This window comes from Schistocerca americana, chromosome 5, assembly GCF_021461395.2.
Source record: "Schistocerca americana isolate TAMUIC-IGC-003095 chromosome 5, iqSchAmer2.1, whole genome shotgun sequence".
NCBI lineage: Eukaryota > Metazoa > Arthropoda > Insecta > Orthoptera > Acrididae > Schistocerca > Schistocerca americana.
Window position 1 is genome coordinate 550,970,660 of NC_060123.1, and position 21,065 is coordinate 550,991,724.

Genomic DNA, 21,065 nt, shown 5'->3' on the forward strand with positions numbered 1-21,065 from the left:
TAAGCGCCTATGAAACTCAATGACACTTCTCTCTGCTCGGAACGCAGCTCCGTTACAACGCTATTTTGAAGGCTATGTGTAGCACCGCCTTCAGTCGCGACTCCATAAACTATAGGAGCACAAGCGTGAATATTTCAGCAAGTCCCACAACAAATTCCGTATTTTTTCAACCGAATTTCGTCGACCAAAAATGTATTGCGTTACTCATTAAACGCGCTTCGTAGATACGTAATCTGGAGTATGGAGGTTCAAATGCCCTTTCATTCATCTCGAGCTAGGTTTTCTGCCGTTTCTTCAGATACAGGAAAAACACTCGTGGTGAAGCACAGCTCTTTTTATTCACACACGACATCTTGCAAATAGCACATGTAGGTGAACAGGTAGATACGTCGTCTTAGATTTGTGAACCACGCTTGACGCTGTACTGCTTTGTGAACGATCCTATTGGAGATCTTATCAAATATGTGAGTGGTTTGAAGTTCTTTCTCTAATACAACCAAGTAAGTTATATTGGACTATGAATGTTGAAGGGAAAAGAATGTAATATGGTTCAAATGGCTCTGAGCACTATGGGACTTAACTATTGTGGTCATCAGTCCCCTAGAACTTAGAACTACTTAAACCTAACTAACCTAAGGACATCACACATATCGATGCCCGAGGCAGGATTCGAACCTGCGACCGTAGCAGTCGCGCGGTTCCGGACTGCGCGCCTAGAATCGAATGTAATATCTCGTGAGCTCCAAGGAAGTGTAATAATACTGATAACGTTTCCCATGTACATCAATGGTTTGTCAGGCGCAGTCAGCAGCAATATGAGATTATTTATTGACAATGCTGTTGTGTATAGTATCGTCGTGGGATAAATAGGAAAGAAATTCAGAATGAATTGGACGAAAGTTTGAGTAAATTTAAAAAGTGGTAGCTATTTTTAAGCGGCTGCAATATAATGACCACTTCCGGTATTTTTGGAAGCCGCCCTATTTTAAATACATGGTGACTAAGCGTTTCTGAAGGTTATTTATTACTGCTAGTATTGCTTCCATGAAATAAGCTGTTGCCTTGAAAAAGAGACATGAGAGCTTGGTATAATATCAACTGATTATTTTTCTGTCATTTTAGTCGCATTTGTATTTACAGTGATTACTGCTGTCGTTTAGATTTGGGGTATCTTCAGATTCATTGTCGCTGCAGAGCAGCCTGTCAGTTTCATGCCACTAACATACATATACTACGAAGTCAGGAATTGGAAAGGGATGTGGGCAAGCATTTAGGAAGTGTTGCTCTCTATAAGTGGTACACCAAGATGATAAAGTCGTGTTCAAAGAAAACGGTTACAAAGATAAGAAAATGGTAGTCAATGTATAAAACTAATAGAGTGTCAGAGAATCTTGCAGTTCACATCCCAAACATATTCTCTTCCGTCTTAGGTGTTAATGAGCTTCTTATGCGAGTATTCCACTCGAGGGCGTTGTTTTGCATGGCTCGGGAATACACGAAGTACAACATCTATTTCAAATCTGTTCCTGGGTTTGAGATATCGGCCTGTGAGTGACCATCGTAGCGCCATAGCTATTTCCGCGGGTATATGGCAATATTGATTATACATTTGTCCAAAACTTTATTTTCAGTTTATCATAACGTGTTTCGTGTTGGCCCATCACTAGAACTTTAATATTGTTTCCCAGTATTGTAATGAGTATGAAAGTACTGTGTATCGACGTTAAAGATCTGATGATGGAGTAACGCGAAACACCTCATGAGAATCTAAAAATAATTTTTTGACGACCAGTACATGTGTATAATCATTACTGCAACATAGTCGCAGATCCCCACATGGCTCCTTGCCTAATGTGGTAGTGTATGTGGCCGTATGTGTGTATAAAATGGTTTTACAAATTTCAGAAATGTTACACATATGAAAATCCTTTTGTTCACTGAACTGTTTGTCTGGTTCCTTCAAGTGTCGCGGGAACATTTCAAGCTACGCTTGTATATCAGGCTAAAAAAAAATTGATAAAATATATTAAGGAAACCAGTCTTTGGGGCTTTAAGAATTGCACTGCCTGACAAAACTAGTGTAGCATACAAAAGATATGGTCGGATGCCAGTGTAGCTTCACACATGTACATATCGTCGGAGGGTACGTACGCAAATGATTACAGCTACAATTCTCTGTAAAAGGTAGAACGGTCACCAGAGCCCATTAGTGTTGCTCGTGTTTAGTGTTGTTACCACACCAGGTAGGGTATGTATAAGGGGCGTGAAGTGCGTCAGATACTCATTGGTAACTTGAAGGAAAAGGAGAGACAGTGCTTACTCATCACATACCCCCTCAACTCGCCAAGTTTCATTTCGTTTCGTCCATTTCTTCTCCTTCACTTTGTTTGCAGGCAGTGTACCTAAGGAGCTGTTACGCTACAAGCTTAGTCGAAAGAAAAGGTGCTGCCCGACAAATCCAATTACGTTCAGTTAGCACTTCTGTGTGCTCTTTGCTAATTGGCAGTCGTATTACGGCTGTAGCTCCACAACAGTGGATTTGGTATTTTTTGCTCGATTGTGTGCCCCTACGCTGCTTTGCTCACCCTGTTTATTGTGTACCTCTAAAGCTGAAACATTATGACGACCAGTTTTATAGCGTGTAGGTCTATTTTTGGAAGACGATATAACAGCCATCCTGTGTGCTAAGGATTCGATAAGTTCTTAGTAGTTCTTGAGTTTCTCCCGGCGTATTTGATAGTCAAAATATCCACGGGTGTGCTGCCGGTCTATAGTGTCCAACGGGCACAATATTTCGGCGATCATACATGTCGCCATCATCAGGTGAACTGACGGACTGAGCTCCTGTGAACGTGCCGGCACGGAGATCCGTACGCTATGGCTGCTCAGAGGGAACTGGGTTCGGTGGCGGCGGCGGCCGATTTAAATACCCTCCGCCCGCGGCGCGCTCCCTCCGCCGTCCGCGCCCCGCGCCACGGTCGCGCAGTGGAACAGATTGCGACGGCGTTTGAGATGACGTCGGAGTGATGAATCTGTCCGCCGTGGTCGTCACAAGTATACGTTTGCTCGATTTACTCTTGATTAACCCTATCGCTGGTTCCCAAGCCTTGCTAAGATTATAGCCACAGTCACGGTTTATGAGGTCGTCATTGGTGCGAATTTCGATGGCCTCTCTAACAACGCTGTCCCAGTATCTCGACGTCTGTACCAGAATCCTCGTGCGGTCATATTCCATGGCGTGATTTTCCGACAAACAATGTTCAGCGACCGCCGACTTGCTCGGAGACATCAGGCGAGTGTGCCTCTGGTGTTCACGGCATCGATCCTCGACGGTACGCATCGTCTGACCAATATACGACTTGCCACATTGACACGGAATCTGGTACACGCCGGCCTTCCTCAAACCGAGGTCATCTTTGGCGCTCCCCACCAGTGCACGAGTTTTATTTGGAGGACAAAACACAGTTTTGCACGCAGACAGCTGCCACCACCCTTCACAGAGGAATGGGGTACTTAAAACTCTAGTACATAGGGCGCGCACTATCTCTGACGCAGAGAGTCTACCCCAGGAATTGGAACATCTGAGAACTGTATTTCGAAAAAATGGGTACTCAGAGTGGCAGATTCAACGTGCTCTCCGCCCAACCACTGCAGCACAACCTCTTGAGATGGATGAAGTCACGAGGGAGGAGGTAGGCACTGCATTTATTCCATACACAGGCGCACTCTCGGGGAAAATCGCTCGCATTCTGAAGAAACACCGGGTCGGAACTGTGTTTTGTCCTCCAAATAAAACTCGTGCACTGGTGGGGAGCGCCAAAGATGACCTCGGTTTGAGGAAGGCCGGCGTGTACCAGATTCCGTGTCAATGTGGCAAGTCGTATATTGGTCAGACGATGCGTACCATCGAGGACCGATGCCGTGAACACCAGAGGCACACTCGCCTGATGTATCCGAGCAAGTCGGCGGTCGCTGAACATTGTTTGTCGGAAAATCACGCCATGGAATATGACCGCACGAGGATTCTGGTACAGACGTCGAGATACTGGGACAGCGTTGTTAGAGAGGCCATCGAAATTCGCACCAATGACGACCTCATAAACCGTGACTGTGGCTATAATCTTAGCAAGGCTTGGGAACCAGCGATCGGGTTAATCAAGAGTAAATCGAGCAAACGTATACTTGTGACGACCACGGCGGACAGAGCCATCACTCCGACGTCATCTCAGACGCCGTCGCAATCTGTTCCACCGCGCGACTGTGGCGCGGGGCGCGGACGGCGGAGGGAGCGCGCCGCGGGCGGAGGGTATTTAAATCGGCCGCCGCCGCCACCGAACCGGGAGACGAGTTGTGGCAGCCGTAGCGTGCAGGTCACTGTAGCGCGGCGCTCTGCTACTACGGGAGAGTGAGCGAGGAGATCGTACTGCGCGCGGGTGGCAAATTGTCGTGTTGCTGTTTTAACGGCAAAAAAAGCAAATTGTCAAACCCTCGCGCAGTATGGTTAAGATGAGCAGCGTAGGACGTGATGTCGCGAGAGGCGGCAACTCGACGACAGAAGAAGCAGTTTCCCCCGCTCCCGCCCTGTACATCAAGTGCAAGGAGGTCGAGTGGGTAGAACTATACGATGAGATGGGGCAGAGCTGCGACAAGGAGGTCGTCGTAGAGTCCGTCGACTCCGACGCCACCATCAAGCTCCAGGCCGCTGACTGGAACGACTACAGGGCCCTGAAGGCCCTTGTGGCCGCTCACACGGTGGACGCCCCGGAAAGAGGTGCGATGGGTCAAAAGACTCGTCGCAAAGAAGTAACCAAGGCGCTTCTGAGGGGACTACCTTGGATCCTGACGGAGCGAGCAGTGGAAGAAGGACTGCGCCGCCAGGGTTTTGTTGGGGCAACCGTCAGGTTGCACAACAGAACCAATAGGACGAAGCCGCCTCTGTTTATTGTCGCCACACCAGCGGCGGACAACGGCAGGGACGTTCTTGACATCCGGAAGCTGTTGGGCTTCCACGTGCAGCCGGAGACTCTCCCCCCCCACCTGGACATGAAGCCGCAGTGTTTCAAGTGCCAGGAGGAAGGGCATGTGGCAAAGCACTGCCGCAACGCCGCCAGGTGCGTCAAGTGCGGGCGTCACCATGACACCCGCACCTGTACCAGCACCAAAGCCGTCAAACCGACGTGCGCCCGCTGCGGCGGTGAGCACGTCGCCAGCTGGCGCGGATGTCAGGCCTTCAACGGCCCAAATCCCGCCACTGCTAAGAAGACTGCGGCCCAGACAAAGAGGCGACGCCGCAGGAGAAGGAGACAACGTTCTGCAGCTGCGGCGAGCAACGGAGGGACAGAAACAGCGAGAGGAGGAGGCAACGCCGCGGGAACAACGGCGGCACCCGGAGGAGATTCGAGGACGGCCACCGCTCACGTGCGGCCGCCTTCCCCCGCCGCCTGTGGCAAGGGCGGTGGAGGGGGGCGGCGGTGCGACGCAGCGAGGGGGAAGACGGCGGCGACAGCTGGTCCCGACATCGACTCGGCCCTCCAGGAGGCGGAATCACGATTCCGCATGGTCCTCCATGCAGAGATGGAGGCCGCCTGCCTCACTCTCCGTGAACACCTCCGCAGCAATACCAGCAAGGGGACGCGGGCGCTGCAGACGGATCAGCAGCACAAAGACGACGGGCCGACAACACCGGCAACAGATGCAGCACACCCCAGGCGTGACCAGGCCACACAAACGGCCTGGCCGAAGAAGTTGACCATCGGTCGAGCCATACAGGTCTCGTCAGAAGGCACGGGAGCACTGGGAGCACGTCAGGACCAAAGCGTCCAAACCAAGGAGTTCGTCAACCACTGGAAAACCCTAGTGGACAGCGAAATCCTGGACGACACCATCCCAAACTTGGCCGACCGAGATGAACATCAAATGAGCTTCCTGCAAAGCAGGGAGCTCATAAGAAGAAAGGAGGAAGCCCTAGAAGAGCAGTTCCGAAGACAGAGAGACGAGCAAGAGGCGGAGCGTGACAGAAGACGCGAAGCCCGCCGTGATCGCCAGCGGCAACGCTGGCAACACGGAAAATAAAGAGAAGGCAAGACACAAGCAGTTCTGGCCGGGTTTTGCAGGTTTTCCTTGGCCGCTAAGGTAAATACCGGAACTGTCCCCTATAAACTCCTGCAAATAAATTCCCAATTGGGAGAAATGCCCCCCCCTTCCTTGCACCCCAGCAAAAAAGAATAAACAGAGCCAAAGCAGAATAACCAAACCAAATGGCTGAAAAGAGCATCGCGCGCTCTCAAGCAGCCCGCCCTTCTCCATCTGAGAAGGGAATGAAAAGTGCAAAAAAAAAAAAAAAAAAAAAAAAAAAAAAAAAAAAAAAAAAGCCACCGAACCCAGTTCCCTCTGAGCAGCCATAGCGTACGGATCTCCGTGCCGGCACGTTCACAGGAGCTCAGTCCGTCAGTTCACCTGATGATGGCGACATGTATGATCGCCGAAATATTGTGCCCGTTGGACACTATAGACCGGCAGCACACCCGTGAATATTTTGAGTTCTTAGTAGGTTTCTGGAGATAAGCGCCACCAGATGTCCATGTACAGGTCACGCGCTAACTGTAAATTATGAACGTTGTTTTTGAGCTTGGAACTGCCTCCTGATACTGTCTCAGATGAATTCCATTGGTCCTGTAACGTTCCCTGGCAACACTCACACTATTAATAAACTAAAATTTGATTGTACTATATACGCCGCTATGAAGCAATTTTTAGATACTGTAATTATTTAACAAAAAATATTATTTAATTTTGTGTAAAGGACATTCGTTATTATTGTAATATTTTCTGTAGTAATATTCTCGATGTATTTATGATTGTAATATTTCTATACTCATAATGTAATTGCGAAATGTGTCAATATCTGCGATAACAAAAATGTAAAATTCAGCCACAGAGGAAAATAATGTTGTAAGATTACAAAGAGATGTTAATCGTCAGCAGTAGTATAAAAAGCACCACGTAGTGTGTATTCTTTGTCGTCTTCCTGGAGAGCTGAAAGTGAGAGGAACCTGTGACGTAGCATTTTATGAATGGGTAGACTTCTTTTGTCTGTATCTAGATTTAGCCGCCATTAGAGGAGAAATTACAAACTAATGTAAGTTGAATTATTGTTGTGGTCTAAATACATTATAATTTAACAAAAGTGTGTATTACTAATGTAAATTAGCTTGCCCATGCCATCTATAATATTTCTTTAAAGAATTTTCAGCATTTTTAGCGGTGTTGCTGGGCTGTGCCGCGACCGAACGATTTGCAGCGGCGGCACATTTAAAAAATTGTTCCGCTAAGAAAAATTAACCAAACCCGTAAATCGGGAGCAGATAAAAATTAGCAGTGAATTGAGAAAATGTTTTTCTTTTACAGCGATCCTGAGACTGACGGAATTTATTACTAGTTTCACATTTGTGCATTCATAGGCGGATAGTTAACGTTGAAATTTAACAATTTTGGTTCTTTCAAATAACTTAAATGTATAGTGAAGTGTGTTTTATCAATGATAATTAAACGTCGGCTTGGCAATATTTAACCATTTTCTGCTAATAGAGACAGTCTTGTGTTTCATAGCTAACGCCGGGAAAGAATTCAATAAATATTTAAAAAAACCACTGCATTTAGAAAATGTGTACCAAGGCCGAATTATGTAAAAGATTTAATTCTCAACTAAATATTCTTAATCAGTTAATATGAATTCACGTAATTTTAAATGTACTTAATTCTGTGTAAATGAATTTTTATTACCACACGTAAATAAGAGGTTCTGCAACAAAGTTCGTACGTACAGAAGGAAATAAAGGCAAATTAACAAAAAACAAATTTAAAAAAGGTAACTGATTATTCTTTAATGTAATTTCATTAAAGTCCCATATCAGTTGAATTTGATGGCCGAGGTTTCAGAGTCACTATCATATTCTTCAGACCACTGTAGCTCGATTCTGACCTTCCTACCGGAAAACGCCATTGTCGTTCGGGAAAGTGATCTGCAACAATGTTTGTGCAGTCCACAGCTGTATTGGTGCCTTCGATTACTATCTCAGGTCCCATGGAAGCCCACTTCCCCCTGCACAGATCTAAGCCTGTAGCGCGGTGCGTACCTCGAGCAGCCATTAGCCTGAATGATGGCGTGTCAGGAGATGGTCATCGACCTGGTGTATCAAAAAACGTGATTCAACCGACTGGGTGACACGTTTCTATTGATAAAAAGTCGAATTTCGATGATTTCGTTTCCTGTGCAATCATGATTGATAATGTCGTTGAGTTTACATGGGAAACCCTATGGGGCATATGCTGTGGAGCTCCATGTTGAACGACGTGCACTAAACAGTGTGTTCGGAAACTTTAGTACCTGCAGGAGTGTTGTCCTCTGTCGTGAGATCTACCACTGATGGCCATCTAGCTCGTTTCACAGAGTGGGCAAGCCCCCGACCTCCACATGCTGTGATGAAGTGCGGACATTCAACTTGTCATCCACTCGCGGTTTCAATGTCTTTCAACCACTTTCGTAGACACTCACGGCAGTAGCATGCGTACAGCCGACTAGTTTCGCAGTTTCCGAGGTTCTCGTTCCCAGCCACCGGACCACAACAACCTGCCTTTTGTGAAAGTTGCTTATGTCAGTGGATTTATAAGCCCGTGCCGTACCTAGAATGATTTTCCATACGTCTATACTTTCCTCACTGCGTCACGTAGGTACCCGTTACGACAAAAGGCAGCATTAAGTCTCGCGGTGTTTTGGCTCATCAGTGTATAAACACATACAAAACTGACGCCGGATAAGTTGAAGAGAGCTTAGCGCTACTCGGCACCTCGCAGCGCCTACCCTCTAGGCGGCAGTTTGGTTTCTCTGTTTGTAATAGCCGCTGACAGCGTTCGCGGCTGAGACCGAGGGCAAATGTTGGAGCTGTTATAGCGTCCTCTCTGTCCATTTCTTGCCCGTTGCCCGAGCTTCGGTAAATTTGCCCAAGATTTATGGCGACGACTGTGTGCGGCGGCGCCTTTTTCCCCGGGTGGCAGTCTTTTTGCTCGCGCCGCCCGCCGCCCGCCGCCGGTCAGTGTTTGCAGAGCGGCGCGCTGCGCTGACAGGCGTCGTTGGCCCCGGCTTTCCCAGGTGGCAATCACCGGCCGGCGCGCAGAGCAGTGCGTCGGGTCTCCCGTGACAGGCGCCGCGCCTGCCGCTGACCGCTGTCCGCTGCCCGCCTGACGCGCTGACAGCTGCTGCCCGCGACACCCCGCTGTCGAGCCCCAGCCTACCAGAGGGACGTCACGCGAAAACAGCCGATACACGAGCCTCAGCCCCTGTAACACCCACTGAACGGGTGCTACCTCTCCCGTGTAAACAGCAGTGCCCCGATATAACTCCAAACCAGTGGTGCCTGCAGCGGCGTAATTTCCGTCTCTAATGACTTCGTTATCGACGGGACCTTAACCGTTAGTTTCCCTTTCTTCTTTCGGGATAATTACCCCCTGAGGGTAAAACGAAACACCCTGTGAGAGGTACAAACAAAATGTGTTCCATGACGATTTAGTGACTAATCTAAACTATTTATTCGTGATCACTGGGTGTTGTGTGCTGTCCTTAGGTTAGTTAGGTTTAAGTAGTTATAAGTTCTAGTGGACTGATGACCATAGATGTTAAGTCTCATAATGCTCAGAGCCATTTGAACAATTTTTTTAAACTATTTATTTTTTAAAATTTATCACTAATAACATAAGCAAACCAGAAACCGGGCTTGCTAAAGTTCAAAAATGGTTCAAATGGTTCAAAATGGTTCAAATGGTTCTGAGCACTATGGGACTTAACTTCATCAGTCCCCTAGAACTTAGAACTACTTAAACCTAACGAACCTAAGGACATCACACACATCCATGCCCGAGGTAGGATTCGAACCTGCAACCGTAGCGGTCGCGCGGTTCCAAACTGTAGGGTCTAGAACCGCTCGGCCACCCCGGCCGGCCGCTTGGTAAAGTATCAGACCACAAAAAGCTTAACGCGTCACCGAGAAAAGATAAGTCATTTTATTTAAAAAGTTGTGCAAGCTCTTGTTATGATCGTTAATAAGCGAAATTTAAAAAAAAAACTATTTATAACAGTCCAAAAAACTCAGCAATAAGCCTTTAGTAGTTCAAATTTTATGAATATTAATTTGAGATAGCAAATAGTGACCTTAGGTAGAGATCCACGTCACTTACGTGGTTCTGTCTCAAAATAAAATCATTCTCATGAGTCAGAGAATGAGGCTTATAGCTTTGACCGATTAGTAGCTATATCCGCTTCGTGACTTTGTGTGGCTGCTCAAGTGTTCATTGCAAGTTAGCGACCAGTGTCTACAAATACTTTTGTACTAACTCTTTAGTATTTATTGCGTCTGTAAAGCAATATTGTGTCCTGAGAATTCTATCCATCCCTTTAAAGAGTTCTGAGGCATCACTGCACTTAGATGGGATACGTTGTCTGACAGCCATATCATTACAATCTTTTCGCCTTGAATTTTTTTTTCCTCTTCAATAATTTTATTTCTTCGTACTAACGTTGCTGCATCTAGAGCCTGGCCAGTCGGTGTGGCCGAGCGGTTCTAGGCGCTTCAGTCTGGAACCGCGCGACCGCTACGGTCACAGGTTCGAATTCTGCCTCGGGCATGGGTGTATGTGATGTCCTTAGGTTAGTTAGATTTAACTACTAAGTTCTAGGGGACTGATGAACTCAGCTGTTAAGTCACATAGTGCTCAGAGCCATTTGAACCATCTAGACCCTGGGATCACGGATTCGGTTTACTGTCGCTCGGGGTTTAGTGTTGCGTTGTTCTCATCGTCATCTCATCATCATCGACACTCAAGGCGCGTAAGTGGCGTCAAATAGAAAAAGTTGCAGTAGGCTGCCTAACTACCCCAGATGGTGTCTGCTGGTCGATAATCCTAAAAAAGAAAATGGCTCTGAGCACTATTGGACTTAACATCTGAGGTCATCAGTACCCTAGAACTTTGAACTACTTAAACCTAACTAACCTAAGCACATCACACACATCCATGCCCGAGGCAGGATTCGAACCTGCGACCATAGCAGTCGCGCGGTTCCGGACTGAAGCGCGTGGATCCGCTCGGCCACCACGGCCGGCTCAATAATCCTATCCGACCACTTCATTTCATTACTTCTTCGACACAGAAGTTGAATTGTGCTTTATAGCCTTTTTACCAAGAACATGTCTTGCTTTAACAACCAGTTTTAATACTCTTGCTTGGGTTTTCTAGATGTTATATACCCGTCTCTGTACTTTAGTCTCGAACTTCCATGGGTTTTTAACACCTTATTGCGCCTTAAATTGTGCAGTAGTTCCACGGATGCCTAGGAATGACGAGATTTGTAGCGATTGTATTTTTGAAGCGTTAGAAATTAAGTAAAGGAACACTGCTGTCTCGACCTACAATTTCCCTGGTATCAGGTTAAAGAATTCCTACTTGCATATCTTCTGTGTGCTGACCGCAGGGTCATCGGCCTCCTTTTCGTACTTCAGGTATTTCTGTTGCCAGAATACATGATATTTGAAAAGGACAGGGGGAAAGCTACGAACAAGTAAGAGGAAAGCAGTTAAAGGGATAAATGTATGCTGATCATCAAAACAGGTTAAATGTGAGTTCAACCCACAAATCTGGATTACTGGCCGGTACGCCGTTCTTCGATAGGATAAAGTAGTAACATAAGGTACACAAAAACAAAGAATAATGGATCGTCCAGTTAGTGTAGAGTTGTATTACGAAAAACCAACTGCTGAGGCTAACAAACAAGATGATGGGGACACAAACGGTGGCAAGGGACACAAGTTTCACAATATCAGCATCGGTGAGTGTGTGCTAAGGCAGCTCATGGCGCAAGCAACTTGCTAGCGCAATAAGACGAGGCAAGTACGCTCGAACATACCATCGCGACGAGATATAACTGCCACTGATCAAAATTTATAATACACTGCTGGCCACCGTAAATGCAACACCAAGAAAGACAAGAGGTAGCACAACAAAATTTATTTTGTAGATAACATGTTGACCAAGTATCAAATGATTACGTTTACAGACGTCTGTGACATGTGGTTCCTGCCAGAATCAGTAGCCAGTGTAGCCGCTATTGTTGGAGATCACCGCTGCCACACGTCTCGGCATTGAGTCAAAGAGACGTTGGATGTGTTCCTGGGGTACAGCAGCCCAAGCAGCTTCCACACGTTGCCAAAGATCATCTGGTGTGGCAGCTGGGGATGTAATCTGGGTCACTCGTTGAGCAACCATGGACCACACGTTTTCTATCGGCGAAAGATCCGGAGAACGAGCCGGCCAGGGAAGCAATTCAATCTGGTTATTGACGAAGAACGTTTGGACAATGCGTGCCACGTGTGGTCGCGCATTATCCTGTTGAAATATGGCTGTGGCCGAGCCCTGAAGGTAAGGAACGACAACTGGCTCCAGCACCTCGGATATGTAGCGCCGGCTATTTAAAGTGCCGGCAATGCGTACTAGAGGCGTGCGAGAGTAATATCCAACACCGCCCCATACCATAATACCCGGTGCAAGACCAGTGTGGCGGTGCATAATGCAGCTGTCCAGCATCCTCTCTCCACGGTGTCTCCACACTCGAATCCGACCATCGTGGTGCTGCAGACAGAAGCGTGCCTCGTCAGTAAAGACAACGTCATTCCATTCTGCCGTCCACATCCGTCTGTCATCACACCATTGGCGACGGAGACGTCTGTGGTTCTGCGTCAATGGTAGACGAAGCAATGGACGCCTTGCGGACAGACCACTCTGCTGTAAACGACGTCGAATGGTACGCGCAGACACTGGATGATGCGTTACAGACGCAATGTGCTGTGCTATGGTTCGGGATGTCACTGAGCGATCCGTCACTGCCATGCGCACAATTTGCCTATCAGCACGTGCAGTGGTGCACCAAGGTGAATGCGATCGACCACGTCGGTCCGTCGTACCCTCCTGCATCCAACGGTCACATATCCGCATTACAGTTGTTTGGTTTCGTCCAACACGACTAGCGATTTCTCTGTATGATAATCCACAATCTCGGTAAGCCACTATCCTTCCTCTGTCGAACTCGGATACTTGATCAAACGATGTTCGCTGTTGTCTACGAGGCATAACTGATCGTCTTGTGAAACAACCACAAGGTAAACACACGTGCCGAACGTACACTCGTCGAAATCGCAAAGCCTTAAATGGCGCTATGAGGTGGCGCCACAGGCGCGCGTGATGTGCGTCTGCTCTGAAATTCTAATCAGTTGCATATCTCATCGCTGCAAACCCATGGTGTAAATTTCACTTGATTCGGATGCTTCCTTCAGGGTGTTGCATTTACGGTGGTCAGCGGTGTAGTTCCAAGTGGATGGAGGCCACTTCATGTCAAACAAAGATGGCACGAACTTTCGTACTACAGCCGATTCAAGAACGATAGCGATACATGCAGGTTGCCGTTTCCAAGCCACAGTAGCGGTACGCGAATAGGATGATTTTGCGCTTTATGGTAGCTTGTATCCTGCAAATTGTCTTTCGCTTGCTTATGCAGAATTTGTCGCTAATTACCATCATCAACCGTGACAACTTGCAACAAATGGACAAAAATTCGCTACTGTCACGTTTAATGCTCGCACTGGCTACGTCGTTCACAGCAGAGCGCTCAAAACACTGCTGAGCACTCATTGGATGTCGCAGAATGCGTGACGAGATGCGCAGAGAGCAGAGGCCGATGAGAAATACGGGCCCCGCTACGAACTTGTGACGTCACACTAGGCGGCTCGTCCATCACACTTCACGAGCGTTTCGCTCCGTGCAGGGAAATCAAGATGTAATTGAAAAGAAACCCATTAAAGGTCTTAACTTTGTCGTGTGCCGTCGAGAGCTTGTATGCATCTAGAATCGCACTCAAGAATTATTAAACTCGTTTTTAAATAGTTACTTGCTCCCCGCCGGAGACGGCTGCTGGCAGTTGTAAGAGCTGCAGTGTCACATGTTATGGCGTACGCCTCTCATAGAATGGGCCTAAACTCTACCACCGACGTTCGCGACTCAAACCATAACTTTGTAAGATCTGTAACGAAGTGGTGTTGTCTGAGGCCTGCCAAGAAGCGGGGACCAGACAGCGTCTCTCTGAGGTTTCGTGCTCGTGCCTCTCACAGTGGTGTGACTCCTCCAAGAGAATTTAATTCCTATAGCCGAGATTAATGTGGTTGGGCACAGTAATGACGTTTCTATAGTTTTCGGTCGACGGAGTGGAAAAACCTGCGGGCATCAGAAAATCGTCTCCATCTGCACTCACGCCAGCTCATGACTTTCTTAATTTAAATATTCGGCTGATATCCTACGGTCTTGCACCGAGGCAGAGCATCGATAGGTCTAGATGGCTGAATAAAATTCTTCTTCAGAATGAGATTTTCACTCTGCAGCGGAGTGTGCGCTGGTATGAAACTTCTTGGCACATCAAAGCTGTGTGCCGGACCGAGACTCGAACTCGGGACTTTTGCCTTTTTCGGGCAAATGCTCTACTATCTGAGCTACCCAAGCACGACTAACGCCCCGTCCTCACAGCTTTACTTCCATCAGTACCTCGTCTCCTACATTCCAAACTTTACAGAAGCTCTCCTGCGAACCTCTAGGAACTAGCACTCCTGGAAGAAAGGATATTGCGGAGACATGGCTTAGCCACAGCCTGGGGGATGTTTCCAGAATCAGATTTTCACTCTGCAGCGGAGTGTGCGCTGATATGAAACTTCCTGGGAGATCAGAACTGTGTGCCGGACCGAGACTCGAACTCGGGACCTTTGCCTTTCTCGGGCAAGTGCTCTACCAAACTAGGAGAAGAGCTACTGGCAGAAGTAAGCCTGTGAGGACGGGGTCTCAGTCGTGCTTGGGTAGGTCAGATGGTAGACCACTTGCCCGCCAAAGGCAAAGGTCCCGACTTCGAGTCTCAGTCCGGCACACAGCTTTTATGTGCCAGTAAGTTTCAAAATTGGTGTTAATGTATAAATTTGCCAATTCATCGATGTATCAATTTACTATGCATATTATGTGAATGGAAGGCGGAAGGAAATGAAAGGGAAGGAACTATTTACGTCAGATACATCGTGACTTCATGCGGAATCATCGGCGACAAGTGAAAATGTGGGTCACACGAGGATTCGAACCCAGGATCTCCTGGTTGCCAGACAGTTGCGTTAACCACTGCGCCATTACTTCAGAGTGTTTATCGCAACTGCGCCGGGTGTCTCGGTACGCATACCAACTGGCTCACACTTCCACCTGGCGCCACCTATCCACAGACGCCGTCCACGTCCTCCATGCTCGCTACATTGAGATTCCTGCAGGAGGACGAACGTAATTGCGCATTCGTACTGAAGATGGTTGATTCATTGTCCATCGAGGCAAATCTATTACAAGGATGCGTGGTCTCTGTTCTTTAGGATATGTTCGAAAGTACAGACACCATGCATTCATATAATTTAGCCTGCCGGTGTGGGCGAGCGGTACTAGGCACTACAGTCTGGTACCGCGCGACTGCTACCGTCGCAGGTTCGAATCCTACCTCGGGCATGGATGTGTGTGATGTTTTTAGGTTAGTTAGGTTTAAGTAGTTCTAAATACTAGGGGACTGATGACCACAGATGTTAAGTCCCATAGTGCTCAGAGCCTTTTGAACCATATAATTTACTATGCAATAGGCTTTAGATTAGTGTCACTGTATAATATCCACGATAAATGTATTTTTTTGCTTATAATGTGACGAGTGGAATTTGTACGTGTGGAAAATTACGTAACTCAGTAATATTCATTCAGTTATGTAATTATTTCTTAAAAAGATGATAATTATGTAAAACAGGGACAATATTTGTCTCCCATTCTTTGTTAATCTATGTCATTCTTTTCTTTTGTTTTGTAACCTTTTGTCGTCTTGTTCTGATGTACGTCGCCGATGCAAATCGCGAATCGATTTGAGGTCTGTTGAATGTAAAACATTTAACGTCAAACTATTGTAGTTTTACGTTCATTTGCTGGTAAAAAACAAGTAGAGCCAAATGCGTTAAAACTATTTATGATTAATTATTGAAAAATCACTTCCTCTTTTAATTATAAATTGGTATTAATTGTTTTATCATAGCTGCAAGAAGCGCAGCCATTGTTAGTTGCGACTATATAGCAACTTCGCCTGTACTTCTGGACGAAATATCAAGGGTTTGCGTTAAACTAATTTGTAAAACAGTATTAATAATTTTTTTTGGTGGCATCAATTTAAATGATTAATTATTTAGTGAGAAAAGGAAAATGATAATTAAAAAAGAAATCCTCTATCTTTTATTGGCCGCCATCTTAACTTTTATCTCAGTGGCAAATTTAAATTACTTGAAACTGCAAACAATATTCCGATGTGTAAGAAATAAATGTGTACCGGTGGTACTGAACTCTATTTATATATTAAAAAAAAGTTAATCGAATCAGACTGCATCATCTAAGAACAGTGCTGATGGTGTTTATTGTTGAAGAAGATTTCATTGCTGATGTATGACACCAAAATTAAACTACGCACGAATCACGGAGAAAAATATTTCTGGTAGCATACGTCAGTGTTGTGTGCGGGTGGTATTCTGTGGTTCCTTTTCATGATCAATTTGCTAAGAATAATTAAATCCATCGAAGACAAAAATTATAAAAGCTCTGATGTACGATCTGTAATTTTAGTGATATGAACACAACTTACAGCCAACATTATTACACTATGTCAGGTGGAATTCTTGTGCAATTTGAACAAAATAATTATCCGGGAGAAGTTGTAGTATGAATGTTGCATTACACATGTGTATAATATTGTCAGTATCATTTACAAAATCAGATCAATGCAACTGCTAAACATCAGAGTGAATTCAAACCGCAGAATACCATAGGGTATCATATCATCCATATTCATTGCATTTGTCCATGGTGATGATACTCAAAACTGCCAGACTGGAATCGTAATTTAGTATACTCTATTAATCAACGATTGGAAACTTGGTTATTATGCAACTAAGCACTCTTTCGTTGTATGGGGGGTGGGCTCTTCAACTACTAAGAATTCTCCAATTGCGTGTGATGCATCGGGGATATGCATGAGGTTTGCAAGTTTACAAGGTTGTCATTCTGTACTAATCCTCCGATAGGACTCATGTTTCCGCAAGTTTCTCTGCACTCATCTTTTCCTGAAAATCACTTTCGGTTAGTACACGAGCCTGCATGGTAAAAGGAAAGTGCATACTACGTTGATCAGAACCTTCTAAGCTCTGAAGCGTTTCACTTCGCGATTTCACAGCCCCTGACGCACGGCGTAACGGGTGCGTTTATTGCGAATGGTTCTGCTCGCAGCAATATCACGAAATGCGGCGACTCAATAGTCCTAAGAAGCTGAGGAGTACGGCGACAGGCTAATTAAGCACGTAGCTGATGTCTGTGAGTTAGAGCGATAATCGAGGCACTGAGGGCCGGCGGGTCGCGCCGACAGAAGAAGAATTGGACGTAAACATGAGAGCGCCCGCTGATGGAGTGGCGGAGGGCACGCAACCCGCAGCGCGGGGACCCCGCCAGCCACTGCAGTCTCCCCACGTGCCGTCCCGCGTGTTTCACCCTGGCAAGCCCGGCTGCCTGCAGCGACTCTGCCAAACGAAGACCGGGGTCAGCTGCGTACGCGCTCAACTAGACTGTGATGACAGCCACGATGGAGAAAAAGTTAGCCGCCCTATGAGGCATCACGCCATTCTGTGTAACCCCCCTCTAGCAGTGATAATGGCGTCTATCTTCATATATACCCTACTCAACTGAAGACACTCATTCCTAACGAGATCCCGTAGAACTATGAAACTGCGATGGTCATAAAAGATGCTCACTGTTTCTTGACTAATCAAAACGTCTAAATATTAGTACACTACTTGTGGTGTCACCGCCAGACACCACACTTGCTAGGTGGTAGCCTTTAAATCGGCCGCGGTCCGTTAGTATACGTCGGACCCGCGTGTCGCCACTATCAGTGATTGCAGACCGAGCGCCGCCACACGGCAGGTCTAGAGAGTCTTCCTAGCACTCGCCCCAGTTGTACAGCCGACTTTGCTAGCGATGGTTCACTGACAAATTACGCTCTCATTTGCCGAGACGATAGTTAGCATAGCCTTCAGCTACGTCATTTGCTACGATCTAGCAAGGCGCCATTACCAGTTACTACTGATGCTGTAAAACATGTACCGTCAAGAGCGATGTTCACCAATTATGGATTAAAGTTAAGTATTCCAGCAGCTACGTACGTTTTTTGTTAGTCTCATTTCCTTGACCTGTTCCAGACCTCACGCCAGCCTGCGTGAGCTAAAACGCGTGCCTTTCGGCTTCCACTCATAGTGGGTTGGCTCTCTTGCCAATCCACGACACTACTGGCCATTAAAATTGCTACACCACGAAGGTGACGTGCAACAGACGCGAAATTTAACCAATCGGAAGAAGATGCTGTCATATGCAAATGATTAGCTTTTCAGAGCATTCACAGAAGGTTGGCGCCGCTGGCGACACCTACAACGTGCTGACATGAGAAAAGTTTCCAACCGATTTCTCATACACAGACAGCAGTTGACCGGCGTTGCCTGGTGAAACGTTCTTATGATGCCTCGTGTAAGGAGGAGAAATGCGTACCGTCGCGTTTCCGACTATGATAAAGGTCGGATTGTTGCCTATCGCGATTGTGGTTTATCGTATCGCGTCATTGCTGCTCGCGTTGGTCGAGATCCTATGACTGTTAGCAGAATATGGAATCGGTGGGTTCAGGAGGGTAATACGGAACGCCGTGCTGGATTCCAACGGCTTCGTATCACTAGCAGTCGAGATGACAGGCATCTTATCCGCATGGCTGTAACGGATCGTGCAGCCACTTCTCGATTCCTTAGTCAACGGATGTGGACGTTTGCAAGACAACAACCACCTGCACGAACAGTTCGACGACGTTTGATGCAGCATCGAGTATCAGCTCGGAGACCATGGCTGCGGTTACCCTTGACTCTGCATCACAGACAAAAGCGCCTGCGATGGTGTACTCGACGACGAATCTGGGTGCACGAATGGCAAAACGTCATTTTTTCCGATGAATCCAGGTTCTGTGTACAGCATCATGATGGTCGCATCCGTGTTTGGCGACATCGCGGTGAACGCACATGTGAAGCGTGTATTCGTCATCGCCATACTGGCTTATCACCAGGGGGGATGGTATGGGGTGCCATTGGTTACACGTCTCGGTCACCTCTTGTTCGCATTGATGGCACTTTTAATAGGGGACGTTACATTTCAGATGTGTTACGACCCGTGGTTCTACCCTTCACGGTAGCGTTCTCGCTTCCCACGCCCGGGTTCCCGGGTTCGATTCCCGGCGGGGTCAAGGATTTTCTCTGCCTCGTGATGACTGGGTGTTGTGTGATGTCCTTAGGTTAGTTAGGTTTAAGTAGTTCTAAGTTCTAGGGGACTGATGACCATAGATGTTAAGTCCCATAGTGCTCAGAGCCATTTGAACCATTTTTCCTACCCTTCATTCGATCCCTGCGAAACCCTACATTTCAGCAGGATAATGCACGACCGCATGTTGCAGGTCCTGTACGGGCCTTTCTGGATACAGAAAATGTTCGACTGCTGCCCTGGCCAGCACATTCTCCAGATTTCTCACCAATGGAAAACGTCTAGTCAATGGTGGCCGAGCAACTGGCTCGTGACAATACGCCAGTCACTACTCTTGATGAACTGTGGTATCGTGTTGAAGCTGCATGGGCAGTTGTACCTGTACACGCCATCCACGCTCTGTTTGACTCAATGACCAGGCGTATCAAGGCCGTTATTACGGCCAGAGGTAGTTGTTCTGGGTACTGATTTCTCAGGATCTATGCACCCAAATTGCGTGAAAATGTAATTACATGTCAGTCCTACTATAATATGTTTGTCCAATGAATACCCGTTTATCATCTGCATTTCTTCTTGGTGTAGCAATTTTAATGGCCAGTAGTGTAGTTGAAACACTTGCGGGAAGATCTTCCGCCCCATAACAGCGACTTGTAGTAGCCTAGAACTTCCTGCTGAGCAAAACAGTGCTTTACACTCTCTACCTACGACTGCGTGCAAAGTCGCCTGAATTCCCAAAAATACGAAAGGAAATTTAGCCCCAGTTTCAACCACAAGGAAAACACGCAACTGGAATCTAACTACTGGAATTCAAATCGACCGATCAGGGATTTAACTTTACTAAATGTTTCACATTATCTTTCTCTTACAGTAGACATGAGATCGGTTATCACAGGGGGAAGGATGGCGTACTGGAACGCACATTACAGGAACGTTTAACGAACCTAATCGATTATTAGAGAACATTTATTTCAAAGTGAAGCATGCTCGTTAACTTCATTAAATACGTAATGTTTATAAAATCATAACACTATGTTTCCATAAGGATAAATATAGTAACCATTATTATTCAACAACCATTACGCTGGATCAGGGGTACAACATGGACGCTCATAACCTCACACGCAGGGACTCAGACACTCACAGAATAACCACCACCATATTCCAGCACACGTAGAGTCGACAAAGCTGGTTTGTGCATCGCAACGGAAAGAAACACGAAATTCAGTCGGAATCACGATACGTGAATTGACTTGTGGCCGGATAAAGAGTAAATCCTGCCCCATCTGAATTGAATGATAGCAAGATTATCACCCACGAGAATCCATAACGCTTCTAACAAATGACTTTAAAGTGACCGAAAGGTCCTAACTCGAAAAATCCGAACAATCTCCCGTCCAAAATTACATACTAAGCGCGCACGAAAGTGGCACAGTAAACTCACCACACGGAAGCACAGCGACTTCTCTACAACGCGACTCTTCAGCCGCTCGCTAATCTCTAACCTAAACCCAATCTGCCGCTCCTCTGAGCACAGAGGCCGAAAAAACCTGAAGGGGACGAGCTGACCAATCAACTAGGCGAATTCT